Source organism: Camellia sinensis, chromosome 12, assembly GCF_055761805.1.
Source record: "Camellia sinensis isolate YWXY chromosome 12, ASM5576180v1, whole genome shotgun sequence".
NCBI lineage: Eukaryota > Viridiplantae > Streptophyta > Magnoliopsida > Ericales > Theaceae > Camellia > Camellia sinensis.
Genome location: NC_138972.1, coordinates 132,546,656 through 132,561,425, shown reverse-complemented (window position 1 = coordinate 132,561,425; position 14,770 = coordinate 132,546,656). Strand labels below are relative to the sequence as shown.

The following is a 14,770-nucleotide window of genomic DNA, read 5'->3' as shown; positions in this document are numbered from 1 at the left end:
GTCTCATCCTCGTCAACAAGTCATTGCTCGGTTTGGCTAGTCCGAGCACGCTTGTTCGCCCGAGATGAGGATGGCTGCTGGGATGGAAGGGCTACCACGGTCTCAGTCATCTGACCGGTTTGTGGTACCTCGGGTTGGTTGGTCTCGGTGAAGAGGGCCCTGACTCTGTTTCTCTTAGCCATTTCTTCTTCAATGGTCAGTGGGATTAGTCTGATTTCTGGCAAGGTTGGGTCCGGTTCTGGGGCCTCCTCTAGCAAAAAGTCGGCCACTCTCGCTTTTTAGCGGCCGCTGTATCTATAGGTCGGTTCGGACTTTAGCAGCTTGGTCCAACTACGTTCTGGATACCGTAGTACGGCGCGCAAGGTCGCTAGATTTGGGTAGCTGTATAGAGAATGGAGGTGGGCAGAATCTGCGAAAGAAGACAACTGTTAGTTCGGCTGAAAGATTAAAAAATCGAAATATAGTAAAGCACGCAAGAAAACCGAAGTAAATATACCGGGTTCTCCTTTTTTCCAATTAATGCTTCAGCCAGGAATCTGGGCTTGGTGACCCTCAAAGTTCCCAGACACCCAGCAAAAATCGTCGTCATTCAAGTCTTTATCCGGTGTGTTTTTTATTATTTTCTCACGTCGACGGCGTATTCTAAGATAGTACACCCAGTCGTCTTCCTTTGAGCCAATGGAGTATTGATGAAAGATTTCGGCCAGACCGAGGTTGAGACCGGCTTGGCGGTTTAGTTCGGCTATTCCCATTATTATACGGTATGAATTGGTGGATAGTTGGGTTGGGCATAGTCTAGTTTGCCTAAGAAACTCACAAATTAAGGGTTGGACTGGAAATCGTAGTCCGGTTTCAATTATGGATAAGAGGGTGAATGGGACAAAGCCTTCATTTTCCCAAGGTATGACATCTTTTTCGGCTAAGATTAGGTGGACGTCGTCGGGTATATTGTAATCTTTTCAGAATTCGGCTAGACCGCCCGGAGTATTTACTAGAAACCTATACTTTCCCATTTATTGTATAATTTATGAATAAGTTAGTTCGGTCCAAAAATTGTGCTCAGTAGCTCGGTTGAGCGCGCAGAGAAGTGCTTGGGCAACCTAGGTCTGCAAAGTGGAAAACAAAGGTGTTAAGCACAGATCGTTGACCGTGCTACAAAATCAAAGTAAAGATAAAGAAGTTCTACTTCGGCCTATGGGGGATGCTTCAGGGTTTATCTCGGTTCAGCAAAGTATATGGTAGCTCGGATTGAGCAAGGGGTTTGATAGATTGGTTTGTGTTTGGGATTGGTTTTATACGGTTTGAACTACGGATTTTGTTACTTCGGTCAAACCTATAGGGGCAGCTTTTTTAGTTCGGTTTAAAAACTAGGAAAGCTGGCTTAGCCCCGAAGACTTAGCTCGATCGAAGGCAAAGGTTTCCAGTTTGCTTAGTTCAAACTTAATTCGGTTCATTTATCTCGGTTAAAGTAAATCAGAAGGTGGTTTGACTTGGTGAAACTACTAGTTTTGTGTGAAGTGTTAGTCCGGTGGGTAGCCTGGCTATGCAGGCACCAGCCACAAACAACTTTTTAATTCGGTTATGTTGGGGTTGTGGATCAAAAGTGATGTTCTACAGGTTTCGTGAAGTTGAGTGGTTCTATTACATGTTTTTGTAGAAAAGACGAAGGCTAAACAGAAAAAGTGTTTGATAAAAGCACACAAAACAAAATATGGATTGAACAAATACGAAAACAAACAGAGCAAGAAAGATGGATTTGCTTACTAGATTGATGTAGAAGACCTGGGAATGGAAGCAACAACAGTAAAAGAGGAACACGAAGCAAGCTTCACAGTTGCGAAAGTTGGAGAGCAATGGAGCTTGAAAGAGAGAATGAGGGAAATAAGAAATGCAGTGGTGAATCCAAAAATAAGGAGATTGTTTTGTGAAAAGGACGAAAGTGGAAGGGCGGGAACTGTTCAAATTTTACGAAGTACTAGGGCGGCGGGACAGCTGCAGAGGGCCAATCAGGACCAGCCACGTGTCATTAGAATAAGAATCGATTTAGTAGCTGTGATTGAAGGGACGTTTTGATCGAACAAGTACGGCCCGGTATGAATTTAGTTCGGCTGGAAGTCAGGTAATCCCTATCATGCTTCGCAGATGGAATTAAGGGGCAATTGTGAGGGTAATTTGTATGGAAAATTGGGCCGAGTTGGGTAAATGGGCCGTTTCGGGCCGTAATATGAAGGGCTGAGTAAAAGGGCCATAGAGTTAGACTGGCCTAGGGGAATCTTGAAGTTACACCGGTCCCGAGGTAAGCTCGATCGTCGCACAAAGTTAACTCGGTCATAATCTTGCGTAGGTGTCTCGGTTACCATAGGCGTGGATAGCTCGGCCGCACTATTTGGAACCGAGGCATGATGAAGAGAAAGCAAGCCTCACTCTTAATTTAGCTCGGTCTCGATAGGGAAACCGAGGTACAAACTGCGGAGTAAAAGACCAGGCTAGTTGAATCTCGGCCATGCGGTTGCTAGTATAGCATGGTCATTTTACTTCGGTCGTGGTAGCCCGGCCATAGAAGAACCATCTCACTTGGTTTAAGCAGTGAGGGGGGTGTTGGAGGATAAGGATTATCCTTCAGGAGGTTAAATCCTAGGAGGACTCTGCATGGAGAAGTAAAAGTCCTACTAGGATTGTGCCACACGGAACCTATAAAAGCTCACAACATCACCTTTGGAGAGGTAACACACAACTTTGATTCCCGAATACGCAGAGCTTTTGTCTATTTGTCAAGCTTACTGACTTAGGCATCGGAGAGGTTTCTGGCACACATCCGCCGGCTAGCTCACGTTTGTGTTTTCAGGTGATAAAGCGACGACGTACAGAGGAGCGCAGGCTTGATCAACAGGATTATACGAGAAGGTTTATTTTTTTCCCGTACAATGACAAACCATACATATACATATTAATAACTCACATCAGAAAATACAGTAACATAAAGTTCTATACAGACAGGATCATTCAAGTCTAGGTCAGCCAATCAAAACTATATACAAACATAAACAAAGTCCTTGCCAACATGACAAAATAGAACAAGAAAACAAAAGGGCGAAGACGCGTCTCGTGCGTGAGATGCAAGAGCTGACTCTTCAAAACCTTGGTTGGTCCACACAAACTTCATTGAGGCTGGGTTTGGACCTCTCTTGGCTCACCTACAAACATATGAATGAGCGTGAGCGAAAGCCGAATGAATAATATCAAATAAAGAAGATACATTAGAACAACATATATCAGATGGCCTTGGGCCCAATTCGTATTTCTATCTAGTATATATATATAGATCAAGTGACTGCAGTTCCAAACGCATCGAACGGCCTCGGGCCCAATCCATTCATGTCAAACTGGCCTTTGGCCCATTTACTTTTCATTCATGTCAAACGGCCTTCGGCCCATCCGTTCTCTCATTCATTTCAAACTGGCCTCTGGCCCATTCATTCTTTCATTCATGTCAGACTGGCCTTTGGCCCATTCATTCTATTTTTCATGTCAAACTGGCCTCTGGCCCATTCATTCTTTCGTTCATATTAGACTGGCCTTTGGCCCATTCATTCTATATTTCATGTCAAACTGGCCTCAGGCCAATTCATTCTTTCGTTCATGTCAGACTGGCCTTTGGCCCATTCATTCTATCTTTCATGTCAAACTGGCCTCTGGCCCATTCATTCTTTCGTTCATGTCAGACTGGCCTTTGGCCCATTCATTCATAGCGAACGGCCTTAGGCCCAACTATATGGCATAGCAAACATTTGCCCACAATTCAAATCAACAGACTCATACAGCTCATAGGGGAATAAGTAAGTGGACAAACAACATATTTCAAAATATCTTTATTAAGATATTACTCACAGTGATCGGCTGGATGATTTGCCCTGGAGCTCGACCCTACACATTCCATGAACACAATGGGTCACAAACAATTCAATCCGTTCTTAACTCATACATCCCTCTTAGGCTTCTTCCTTATTCTTTTAATTCATTCATAATGCTCAATGCATGCCTAAGAGTACTTAGAAGTGAAAGAGAACGGAAAATGAAACACAGAACGTCCTTACAAAATTTCTGAAATAAGGGTCCTCGCTCAAGCGGACCCATGAGGTCTGCAAAAGTACTGGTTACATCATTTTTACGCTCGAGCGTGAAGTTGGGCGCTCGAGCTGAAAGCCTCATTACATGGCTCACCACTCGAGCGTGAACTTCCCCGCTTGAGCGGACATCATGTCTGCAAAAAGTCCTGGGAGCTCGTATTTCCAGCTCGAGCGGCGCCTTCCCCGCTCGAGCGGACATCCCAAATTCTGGAAAATCCAGAATTGTTCTTGAGCTCAAATTCAACATTCCAATCAACACATCTTGCATATTATGGCTCAAACTTCACATATACATGTACTAACATGATCCAACACCAAATTCATTACATTATGAAGCTCAATTTCATGAATCAATTACATGCATGACTCAAATTGTCCTAAACTCATCACCAACATACTAAATTCAAACATTCAAGACTCACACCTCCATGATTTGTACTTGCATGTGTGATATACTCAATACTCTCAATTTAGTTGGTGAAGAGATGATCAAATACATGGACTTTAATCAAAATTCAACAAGGATCACACACATTATGCTCAAACAGGGAAATGCATAGCAATTTCTTTCATGCATGCATCTATTGACTTCAAATTTATCAAATACAACACAATCCTTGTTCTTGATCACCATTCAACTTTGAATTCACAAAATTACAATATTAAACTCATGAATTCATAATCAATTACTCACCTAGAAGCTCAATCTCCCCAATTTATGGTCAAATCTTGAGTTGGTCTTCAAATTATTCAAGCTTCAAGATCAAACTTCAATTGTTTCCCTCTCTCTCTCTCTAGCCGACCCTCTCTCTTTTCTTAGAGTTAACATCAGCCAAATTGAATAAAAGGGAAGGATTGAACATATAATGGCCCTTATATAGCCCCTCTTACTCACATTATTTTAATATTAAATAATTAAGCACTTAATTAATCGTTCTGAATCTAATTATTTTGATCCGAATAAATTTTCAATTAAATTTCACTGTAGGCTCTAAAAATTACGCCAATCACAATGGCGTAGTCAATTTTGGGTTTGGTGGCCGATAAGGCCTTCAATTTAATTTCCAAAGCAGAAAGTCAAACAGATTTTCCTACGGTGAACAGATAGAAATTCAAAACCACATATATTCATATAAATGGCACACAAAATCATATCAGACACATAATCACATTCATAATAAGGATCAATTAGCATAATACGGAACAGGGTTCACACACCCGCCGGCTAGCTCACATTTGTGTTTTCAGGAAGTAAAGCGACGACGTTTGGAGAAGCACAAACTTGATCAGCAGGATCATACGAGAAGAATTATTTCGTGCTCGTACAATTGGCGCCGTCTATGGGAAAACACAAAGAACAAAACCTTTTGATCGAGTTTTCCTCTTTAGATGAAATCAATGGCTCATAACGAAGACTTACCACATTCTACTATTGATGGGCAGACCCCATGAGGGAGCGCAAGGCGTGAAGGCTTGCCTTATGTACCACCCATAATGGAATTAGATCCCCAGCAACGGAATCCACAAAGAGAGGTGCGAGAAAGACAGGGCTCAAGTCTACACCGCTCTCAAAGCCCTGATAGACAGAGGCGGATGATGGATCCTCAGGTTCTGGAAGATTGCGTAAGGGAGCAAGATGAAGTAATAAGAAGAATGGCGGCTGACATGGAGACTATGAAGTGCCATATAAAGGGTAAAGGGGCAGGGGAAGAAGAGGTGGGCAAAAGCAGGGCGCACCTACGCCACTCAGAAGATCGTGACAGACAAGTCATACCATCACAAGCTGAAAGAAGAAGCCTCAGGTCAGGCGATACACAATCGAGGACTTCCAAGACTCGTTATTCCAGGTCTGAGAGAAGGAGGACAGAAAGGTCTTACACAGAATGAAGCAGCTATCAGCCCACACATTCACACCAAACGACATCTAGGCACACAGAGTTGCCTAGGTCGGCAGACTTGCGGACAGTGCTTGAAGAAAGGGCTCGAATGAGAGAAGACACTCAGGCTCGCGACCCCCGCAGAGTCTCCGCGCTACAACGGTTGGTTCTAAGAACACATGGGAGTGTCGAGGTTAGAATGCTAGAGCCATACCTCACCTATGAACCAACATATAAAACGTTAGCAAGGTTGCAGAGCTCGCCGTTCATTCCGGCGATAGAGAACGCACCATTACCCTCTGGCTTTCACCATCCTAAATTCATTATTTATGAGGGAAAGTCAGACCCCTACATGCACTTGAGCCATTTTCGCCAGGTTATGGCGGTGTATCGACGAAATGAGGCTCTAATGTGTATCATATTTCCTTCCAGCCTTGGTGACCTGGGTCTAACATGGTTTGAAAGGTTGCCAGAAGATAGCATAGCTTCATGGGCGCAACTAGCAAAGCCATTTGTGACTAGATTCAGAACAAACACCAAGACACCTGTAGAGATTGACCAGCTTCTCTCCATAGATATGGGCGAAAAGGAAACATTGAGGTCTTACAATAACTGGTATTGGGAGACTTTTAATCAGATTGGAGATTGCCCCACAAACCTAGCTATCGTACAGTACAAACGAGGTTTGCCGGCCAACAATAAGTTGAGGGATTCAATGACAATGACACCACCCCTTACTATGGAAGCCCTGATGAAGAGAGTGCACCAACACATCCGGGTAGAGGAAGATAAGGCGTGCACCAAGGAAGAGTCCGGCACAACAGCGATACCAAACAAAAAGCCTTTGGCGAGAGTCAACACGGTGGACAAGTAGGACCAACCGCGCAAAAGCCTTTGCCTGACTGGGGGGCAATTAAGAAGTTTGGCAAGAATAACCAAACATTTAGCTCTCTTCAGCCAAGATAAGGATCTAGGCTGAAGAACATTAGTCGGAATAACCAACATTGCGCTCCCTTCAGCTGAGATCAGGATCTAGGCTGGAGAGGGTTGGCAGGAATAACCAACATTTAGCTCTCTTTAGCCGAGATAAGGATCTATGCTAAAGAACATTGGCCAGAATAACCAACATTAAGCTCCCTTTAGCCGAGATCAGAATCTAGGCTAAAGAAGGTTGGCAGGAATAACCAACATTTAGCTCTCTTCAGCTGAGATAAGGATCTAAGCTGAAGAATGTTAGCCGGAATAACCAACATTGAGCTCATTTCAGCCGAGATCAGGATCTAGGCTGAAGAAGGTTGGCAGGAATAACCAACATTTAGCTTTCTTCAGCCGAGATAAGGGTCTAGGCTTAAAAAGGTTGGCAGGTCAAAATTTTTGCACTATTTGGCTGGGATGACAGTTACCTCGGCCAAAGTAGGTTGGCAGGTTTGACCAACAAATTTTTTGGATTCTTCAGCCGAGATGCGTATCCCGGCCAAAGAAGGTTGGCAAGATCAGGTAAGGCCAAACTAATTAGTTCAGCTTGGCATACAGTTGGAATGATGCAAAACATTGAAAAAGAAACGCAGTAACCGAGCAAAGAGATTGAAAATTTTCATTACAAAAAGTGGGACATATAGCCTGGTTACACAGAAAGAACGTCTTCTAGTGCGATTGCGAACTTGAACGATATAAATGTTGAAGGCAAAAAGGCGGGGCTGTTCAAATTTTTGGAGGTACATAACGGTTGTAACAGGACAACGAGGATAATGGGGCCACGCCACATATCCTGGGAATGACGTCGTATCAAGCATGCCAGATTAATGGAAGGACGTGTTGAGCAACTGACAAGGCTTATTGGGATCGAACGAGCTGTGAAACCGAACAACTATTTAGCTCGGCAGAGTGGGGCGTTCTTAGCTCGGTTGGAGGAAAAATAATGCCAATCATGCTACGCAGATGGAATTAAGGGGCAATTGAGAGGGTAATTTGTAAACAAATTGGGCCGAGCTAGGAAAAGTCTTCTTTGGAAGTTGGGCCACACAATGAGCCGAGATAAGGGCTAGTGTAGCTCGGTCTTAGGCCAAGAAGACATCTCATATTTTGAATTTGGGCCAAACTATGGGCTTCAAGTAGCTTGGTCCCATGTTGTACGAACTCCAAGCTGGACAGAGGTACTTTGAACCGAGCTACCTAAACAAGTGGGCCTGGTGGTTAGTTGAGGTGTTGGTGAGAAAGGAGGCCGGGCTTGGAATAGCTCGGTCGAATGCTATATACTGCATTACTTAATTGAGTATATGACCAAGGTAATCTAGCTCGGTTAGGTTACAACAGCTTAAACAAAGGAGGTAACCATCTTACTTGGTTGGTGGAAAGCAGAGTGTTATTATGGTAGACATTCTTTATTGAGCAGGAGTGTGACTCCTAGAAGGACTCTGCTAAGGAGAGTAGAGTCCTACTAGGATTGTGCAAAACCATCTCACTTGGTTGGTAGTGAGTAGGGTGTGTGATTCCTAGGAGAACTTTTATAAGGAGAGTTGGAATCCTACTAGGATTGTGCTAGGAAGAGTCTATAAAAGCTCATAGCAGGACCTATGTACAGGTACCCCAATTCTTACTCTAGAATACACAGAGCTTATTGTTTATTGTCTAGTTGCTGACTTAGGCATCGGAGGGGTTTCCGGCACTCACCCGCCGGCTAGCTCACATTTGTGTTTTCAGGAAGTAAAGCGACAACGTTTGGAGGAGCGCAAACTTGATCAACAAGATCATACGAGAAGAATTATTTCGTGCTCGTACATATATATATATATATATATATATATATATATATATATATGTCACGCCCCACTTTTTATTACTCGAAGTCATTACCAAATTCATTAACTTAATTCAATTTCAAGGATAACATGCGGAAATAAACTCATACATTCAATCCGTAGAAGTGATTAACAATACTCTCATTCGTATGCAAAGTAAATATTACATGAACATACTTAATAAATTGCCCTTGGGCTTACATCACTTAAGGTACAAGAAGAAGGGTGTAACCCTTTTACAACAATGGCATTCCGCCAACATAATTGAGGCCCCGTGGCCAGCAAATAAATAGATCCAAATCTTGCAGCTCAACCTGCTAAACACCTGAAAAAGATTCAACGACGTGGGATGAACATATAGTCCAGTAGGGAACTCAACATGATCCTCAACAATAACAACTTACAGATAGCTATGATCATGAACACTCATTCTCATACTAGAATAGTAATGTGACAGTTTATACAAAATATATATGTATGAACTTTTCTCGAAAACAACCGTTTCATTCAACGCTACAAGTGGTTTGTCTTTCCTTTTTCCTTTCATTAACCCCCATTCCCAATCTTTCATAACATTAACAAATACTTAGGAAGTAATCACACTAAGCCCGATACTCTCTTTCATTTCCTATACATACTCAGATGTACCTTTTCAAACATGTTTATCTTAAAAACATTCGTTCTCCTCCACACTTTCCAAAAGACAAAAATGACATTTTGGTTCGTTTCCATTACTATCATAACTATACATGCATATCTGTAAAAAAAATATAAATTTACAACCCACCAACATGTATACAATCAACCAAAGGAGTAACTCGGTCCTCCGAACTGTAACCAATCAAACCCATGATATTTTCAGTTACAACGAAACAACAACAATCCCATTTCGCTCTACTAGCTATGTGCGTAGTAAGCCAACAATACACCCCACTCAACAACATAACAACAAGCCAGTTTACCAGGCGCTAGCTGGAGGGGTATGGTACCTTCGATTATTAGCGCAGACAGTTCTCCAGGCGCTAGCTGGAAGGTAACGGTACCTTTGATTATAAGCGCGGGGTATAACACCAACAATCACAGCATATCAAGGCATAACCAACATGTATAATGCATATACATAAACCATCAAGACACCAGCAATGTGTTAAAGCATATGAACACATGACTATCTCCTTCCGAGCAAATATACATATATATAATGTATCTAGCACTTCATCACATACGATGTTCAATTAATCAATGGCAAAATGCATACCCGACAATTCTACACAACCGTGTCATCCTCCACCGATGACCAAGGACAAAACCTCTAGATGCATATAGTTAGTACATCTATTAAAAGACTCAAATATCATGAATCACAAACTCAACAACAATATTAACATGGTAGTTAAAGATACAACTTCTACATGTGTGTTCAACACTCAAGATACAACAATCCAATTCTCAAACTTATTTCGAAAGCACTTCCCTCATTTTCACAAAAACGATTCCATTTCCTTTTTGTTATCACAAAACCAACTCCGCTAATCTTGTTTCCATAAAATCAACTCCAAAGCTATGGTTAATCCCTTAGGCATTAACACCCTTACCACACTCATTTTGACAAAAGAGATTTACACACAATGGTCAACAAATCCCCATTTTAATTTACCCAACCAAAATATAATTTAGGGCTTTTCTTCATTTAACTACAACATGCTAATTTATATTTATTTTAGCCAAGATAACAATCAATGAAGCCAACCCATTCTCTACACAACCAACCCTAGGTTTATTTCATGATTTTCAAACAAATCCAACATGATACAATTTTCATGCAATACAGAAATTACCACATGTCTATCTATAGACGGAGTATTGAAAAAGAATAAGGAGAATCCCTACCTCAAATGGAGAACCCAAAAGGAGAAGATGACCCGTAATCAAAGTGCTCCAAATCCCAAATTTCTTGGATCACAACGAAGCCCTCGACGATCAACACACTTCTTACAAAGGCCTAAGGTGAGGAAAACACTCTAGCTAGATCAATCCTAAGAGAGAAGTTAGGTTTTAGAGTGAGGTGCTCTCCAATGGCTTTTTCGGAAAAGTAAGAGAGAGAAAGGAAATGGAAAAGTGATTCAAAAAGCTGAATCTCGGTGTGTTATACAGGTCACCCCGCTCGAGCGTCGAACTCCCCGCTCGAGCGTCACTCACAGATCCCCGCTCGAGCGTCCAACACCCCGCTCGAGCGTATACCACTGCAGACGAAATACTGGATGGGTGATTTCCCCGCTCGAGCGCCAACACCCCCGCTCGAGCGGACAAGCAACAGCAGAGTGCCGCTCGAGCTTCAAAAAAGCCGCTCGAGCGGAGGGACCAAAAACTGGGCAAGGATTTCTAAGTTTTAAAACACGGCCGACTTATTCCCAACTAGTCCAACACAACCCAAAACTCTAAGATAAAGAGTAAGGGATAGAAAAGAGGATAAGACAACAACAAATCTACGGAACCAAGTCCGGATTACAGTTAAACAACAACAGGGAATACCGGGATCGCTATAATATATATATATAATTATCCTAACATTATTAAAAATCATAAATCACATTAAAACCTACCTTAATTGGCAAATAATTCTTCAAGCTTGGATTAATTCAAAATAAAACAGAGGTAAGATCTCAGGAAAACATAAAGCTTGTCACCCTGAATGAACAAGACAAGTGTTGCTTAAGTAAAAGTTGCAATTTAAACTTGAATCCATGATCTACCCATAATAAATGAGTTCTGGTTGCCATTTTATGTAAATGAGTTGTAATCGAGTTACCAAAAGACACTCGTTAATCCTAAATGGGTTTAAATGATTCGAATCGAGTCTTCTAGATCAAAGTTATCTTTTTGTTTAATTTTGGTAAGAAGTTAAATCGATCCTTTAAACGCTCTTAATAGTAACATTTATTATCGAATTATTAAAAATAAAAGAGATTATTTGATATCAAATAATATTTGTACATGTATATTTTTAGTAAATTTCTAACATTTACTATTGAGTAATATTACAGACCCCAAATATTTTATCAAAATCTTACATGAATGTGGGTTCCACACCTATATAAAATATTTAGTAGGTGTTTGGGGTCTACTACAAAAGCCAAAAAGTCAATAATAAAAAAAAAGTGACTTATTTAGCTCTATACCTTAAAAATTCTGAATCAAATCATACTATGTAAATTAATTCAAATGATTTAAAGGATCAAAGTTATCTTTTTGTTTAATTTTGGTAAGAAGTTAAAGTGATCTTTTAAACGCTCTCAATAGTGACATTTATGATTGAATTACTAAAAATAAAAGAGATTATTTGATATCAAATAATATTTGTATGTATATTTTTAATAAATTTTTAACATTTACTATTGAGTAATATTAGAGATCCCAAATATTTTATCAAAATCTTACGTGAATTTGGGTTCCACACCTATATAAAACATTTAGTCAATAAAAAAAAAGTGACTGATTTAGCTCTATACCTTAAAAATTCTGAATCAAATCATATTATTTAAATTAATTCTAATGATTTAAAGGATCAAAGTTATCTTTTTGTTTAATTTTGGTAAGAAGTTAAAAATTAATTCAAATGATTTAAAGGATCAAAGTTATTTTTTGTTTAATTTTGGTAAGAAGTTAAAGTAATCCTTTAAACGCTCTTAATAGTGGCATTTATTATCGAATTACTAAAAATAAAAGAGATTATTTGATATCAAATAATATTTGTACATGTATATTTTTAATAAATTTTTAACATTTACTATTGAGTAATATTAGAGGCCCCAATATTTTATCAAATATTTTGTCAAAATCTTACATGAATGTGGGTTCCACACCTATATAAAACACTTAGTAGGTGTTTGGGATGTACTACAAAAGCCAAAAAGTCAAAAATTTGACATAATTTTTTTAAAAAGTAAATAAAAAAAAGTGACTTATTTAGCTCACCCCCGTTGGAAAAAAAAATGCCATTATGAATATGCAAAATCACGTAATAATAAATTGTCACATAGTAAAAGTTCATATATTAAGATGATTTGGTTATAAGATGAATCAAGATGAAATGGTTTTAAGATTTTGAAAATAAAATTTAAATGTGAAATCTTTGGAAGCAAACTTAAATCAAATCATGAAAATGATTTGGTAATTTAATTCCATGATTCTTTGCTAAATTATTTATCACTCTACATGGAGTATCCATCTAAATAAATATTGATTTTATTGATTCTACAAATAAATATTTATCACTCTGCTTCACTGCTCTTCAAGATTCTGAAGATCCTAAATAATCATTTTGTTTTTGTTAGTATTATTTTTCTCTAAAAATCTTTGATTGGTCTAGAGATTGAGAAATATTGTTACAATTCGTGTCTTTTGTGAGAATTGGAGCTTTGATTATGGAGGTTTGAGCTTTTGCTTTGGGAAAAGCATTTTTTTTTTTTTTTAAGGGGTTTTGGAATCGCTGCGGAAGGTGCCTTGTCTTTCTCTGTAGCGTCTGTGGTGGAGGATGTTCATCAGCAGCACGAGATTCGATCCAGAGAACTTGATTTGGATTCTCGCAGAGCAGAGGAAGCCGATAACTCTTTCTTCTTCTTTGAGAGGTTCGAGGAAATTTTTTTATGAATAGAGAAATTGAATAGAGAAACTGTTACAATTGTATATATTCTTACATTGAAATCTTCTTTATTGATTCCATTTTGGTGGGACTAGAATTTCTGTAATGTTTTGTTTGGCTATATGGTAAAGGAAGCCATTTGAAATCACTAATTTTACCTTTAGGACTTGTTAATTCTTTAGGACTTTAGAGCATCTCCAATCTTTCGCCAATTATTTCATTGAATTTTTATGAATAAAGAGCTAAAAATGAGTTTTAATCATTTCATCCAACTCGTATCAAATTAAGGGAAGGTTGATCAAAATCCTTCATCAAATTTCCAACATGTAACGCCCTAAAAAAAAAACATTAAAACCCATCAACTTAGACATGCATTGGTATAAAAGATAAATATTCTTCTATTCATCAGAGCAGTTCTTTACAAAAGTATTACATGTTAACAACAAAAGCAAATGCCCTATGGGCTTACAGCTTTCCAAGTTAACACTTGGTTACAAAAAGAAGAGTGCTAACTCAATACATATTAAGCCCTTGGCTTGAATTTACGTGTAATACATCAAAAGAAAGCAAATAACAAAGCAGTCTGTCTGCCTCTAGCCTCCCAAGCTATGTCCTTGGAGGTGGCATGCTACCTGTACCTGAAAATGATGTCCCATATAGGGTGAGCCACAGCCCAGTAGAAATACACTAAACCAACTATCAACAATGACTAAAAGATTAGCAGTTGCTAGATGGTCAACTCATATACATCCACTTATATCATATTACTGTTCCATGATAATCATGTCCATATTATAAATTCACTTTCCATTTCTTATTCAACTTTGAGTCTGAAAACAAGGCTCAGTACCCTGGCCAAAACATTTGATGCAATTATAGTTCATCACTAAAACATTTTCGAAATTTATGGTGGATACACATTTTGATGCTGTATCACAGTCAAACAAAAACATTCCTATATTTCTCAAATGATATACATTGTAGTGCTATATCAAATCAACAAACAATTCCATACTTCACGAATGATAATGATATACATTTTAGTGCTATATCAAATCAACAAACAATAACATACTTCACGAATGATAATGATATACATTTTAGTGCTATATCAAATCAAATAAACACTTCTAATTTGCAGCCTGATACACATTGTTGTGCTGTATCACTGTCACAAGAAAACACTTCTAATTCGCAGCCTGATACACATTGTAGTGCTGTATCACTGTCACAAGATTCGGTTTAGAGGTTCAGCCCTGTTCTTCCAATAAACCGTGGAGTACAGCCCCTTTCTCCTCCCACACAATACAATGTATATAAACAATT

General features: G+C 39.4%; 1 pseudogene; it reads left to right on the top strand.

The window, feature by feature from the left end:
* Nucleotides 1–5,621: 5,621 nt before the first annotated feature.
* Nucleotides 5,622–14,770, top strand: part of LOC114295861 (kinesin-like protein KIN-14I) — an 80,313-nt pseudogene continuing 71,164 nt past the window's right edge.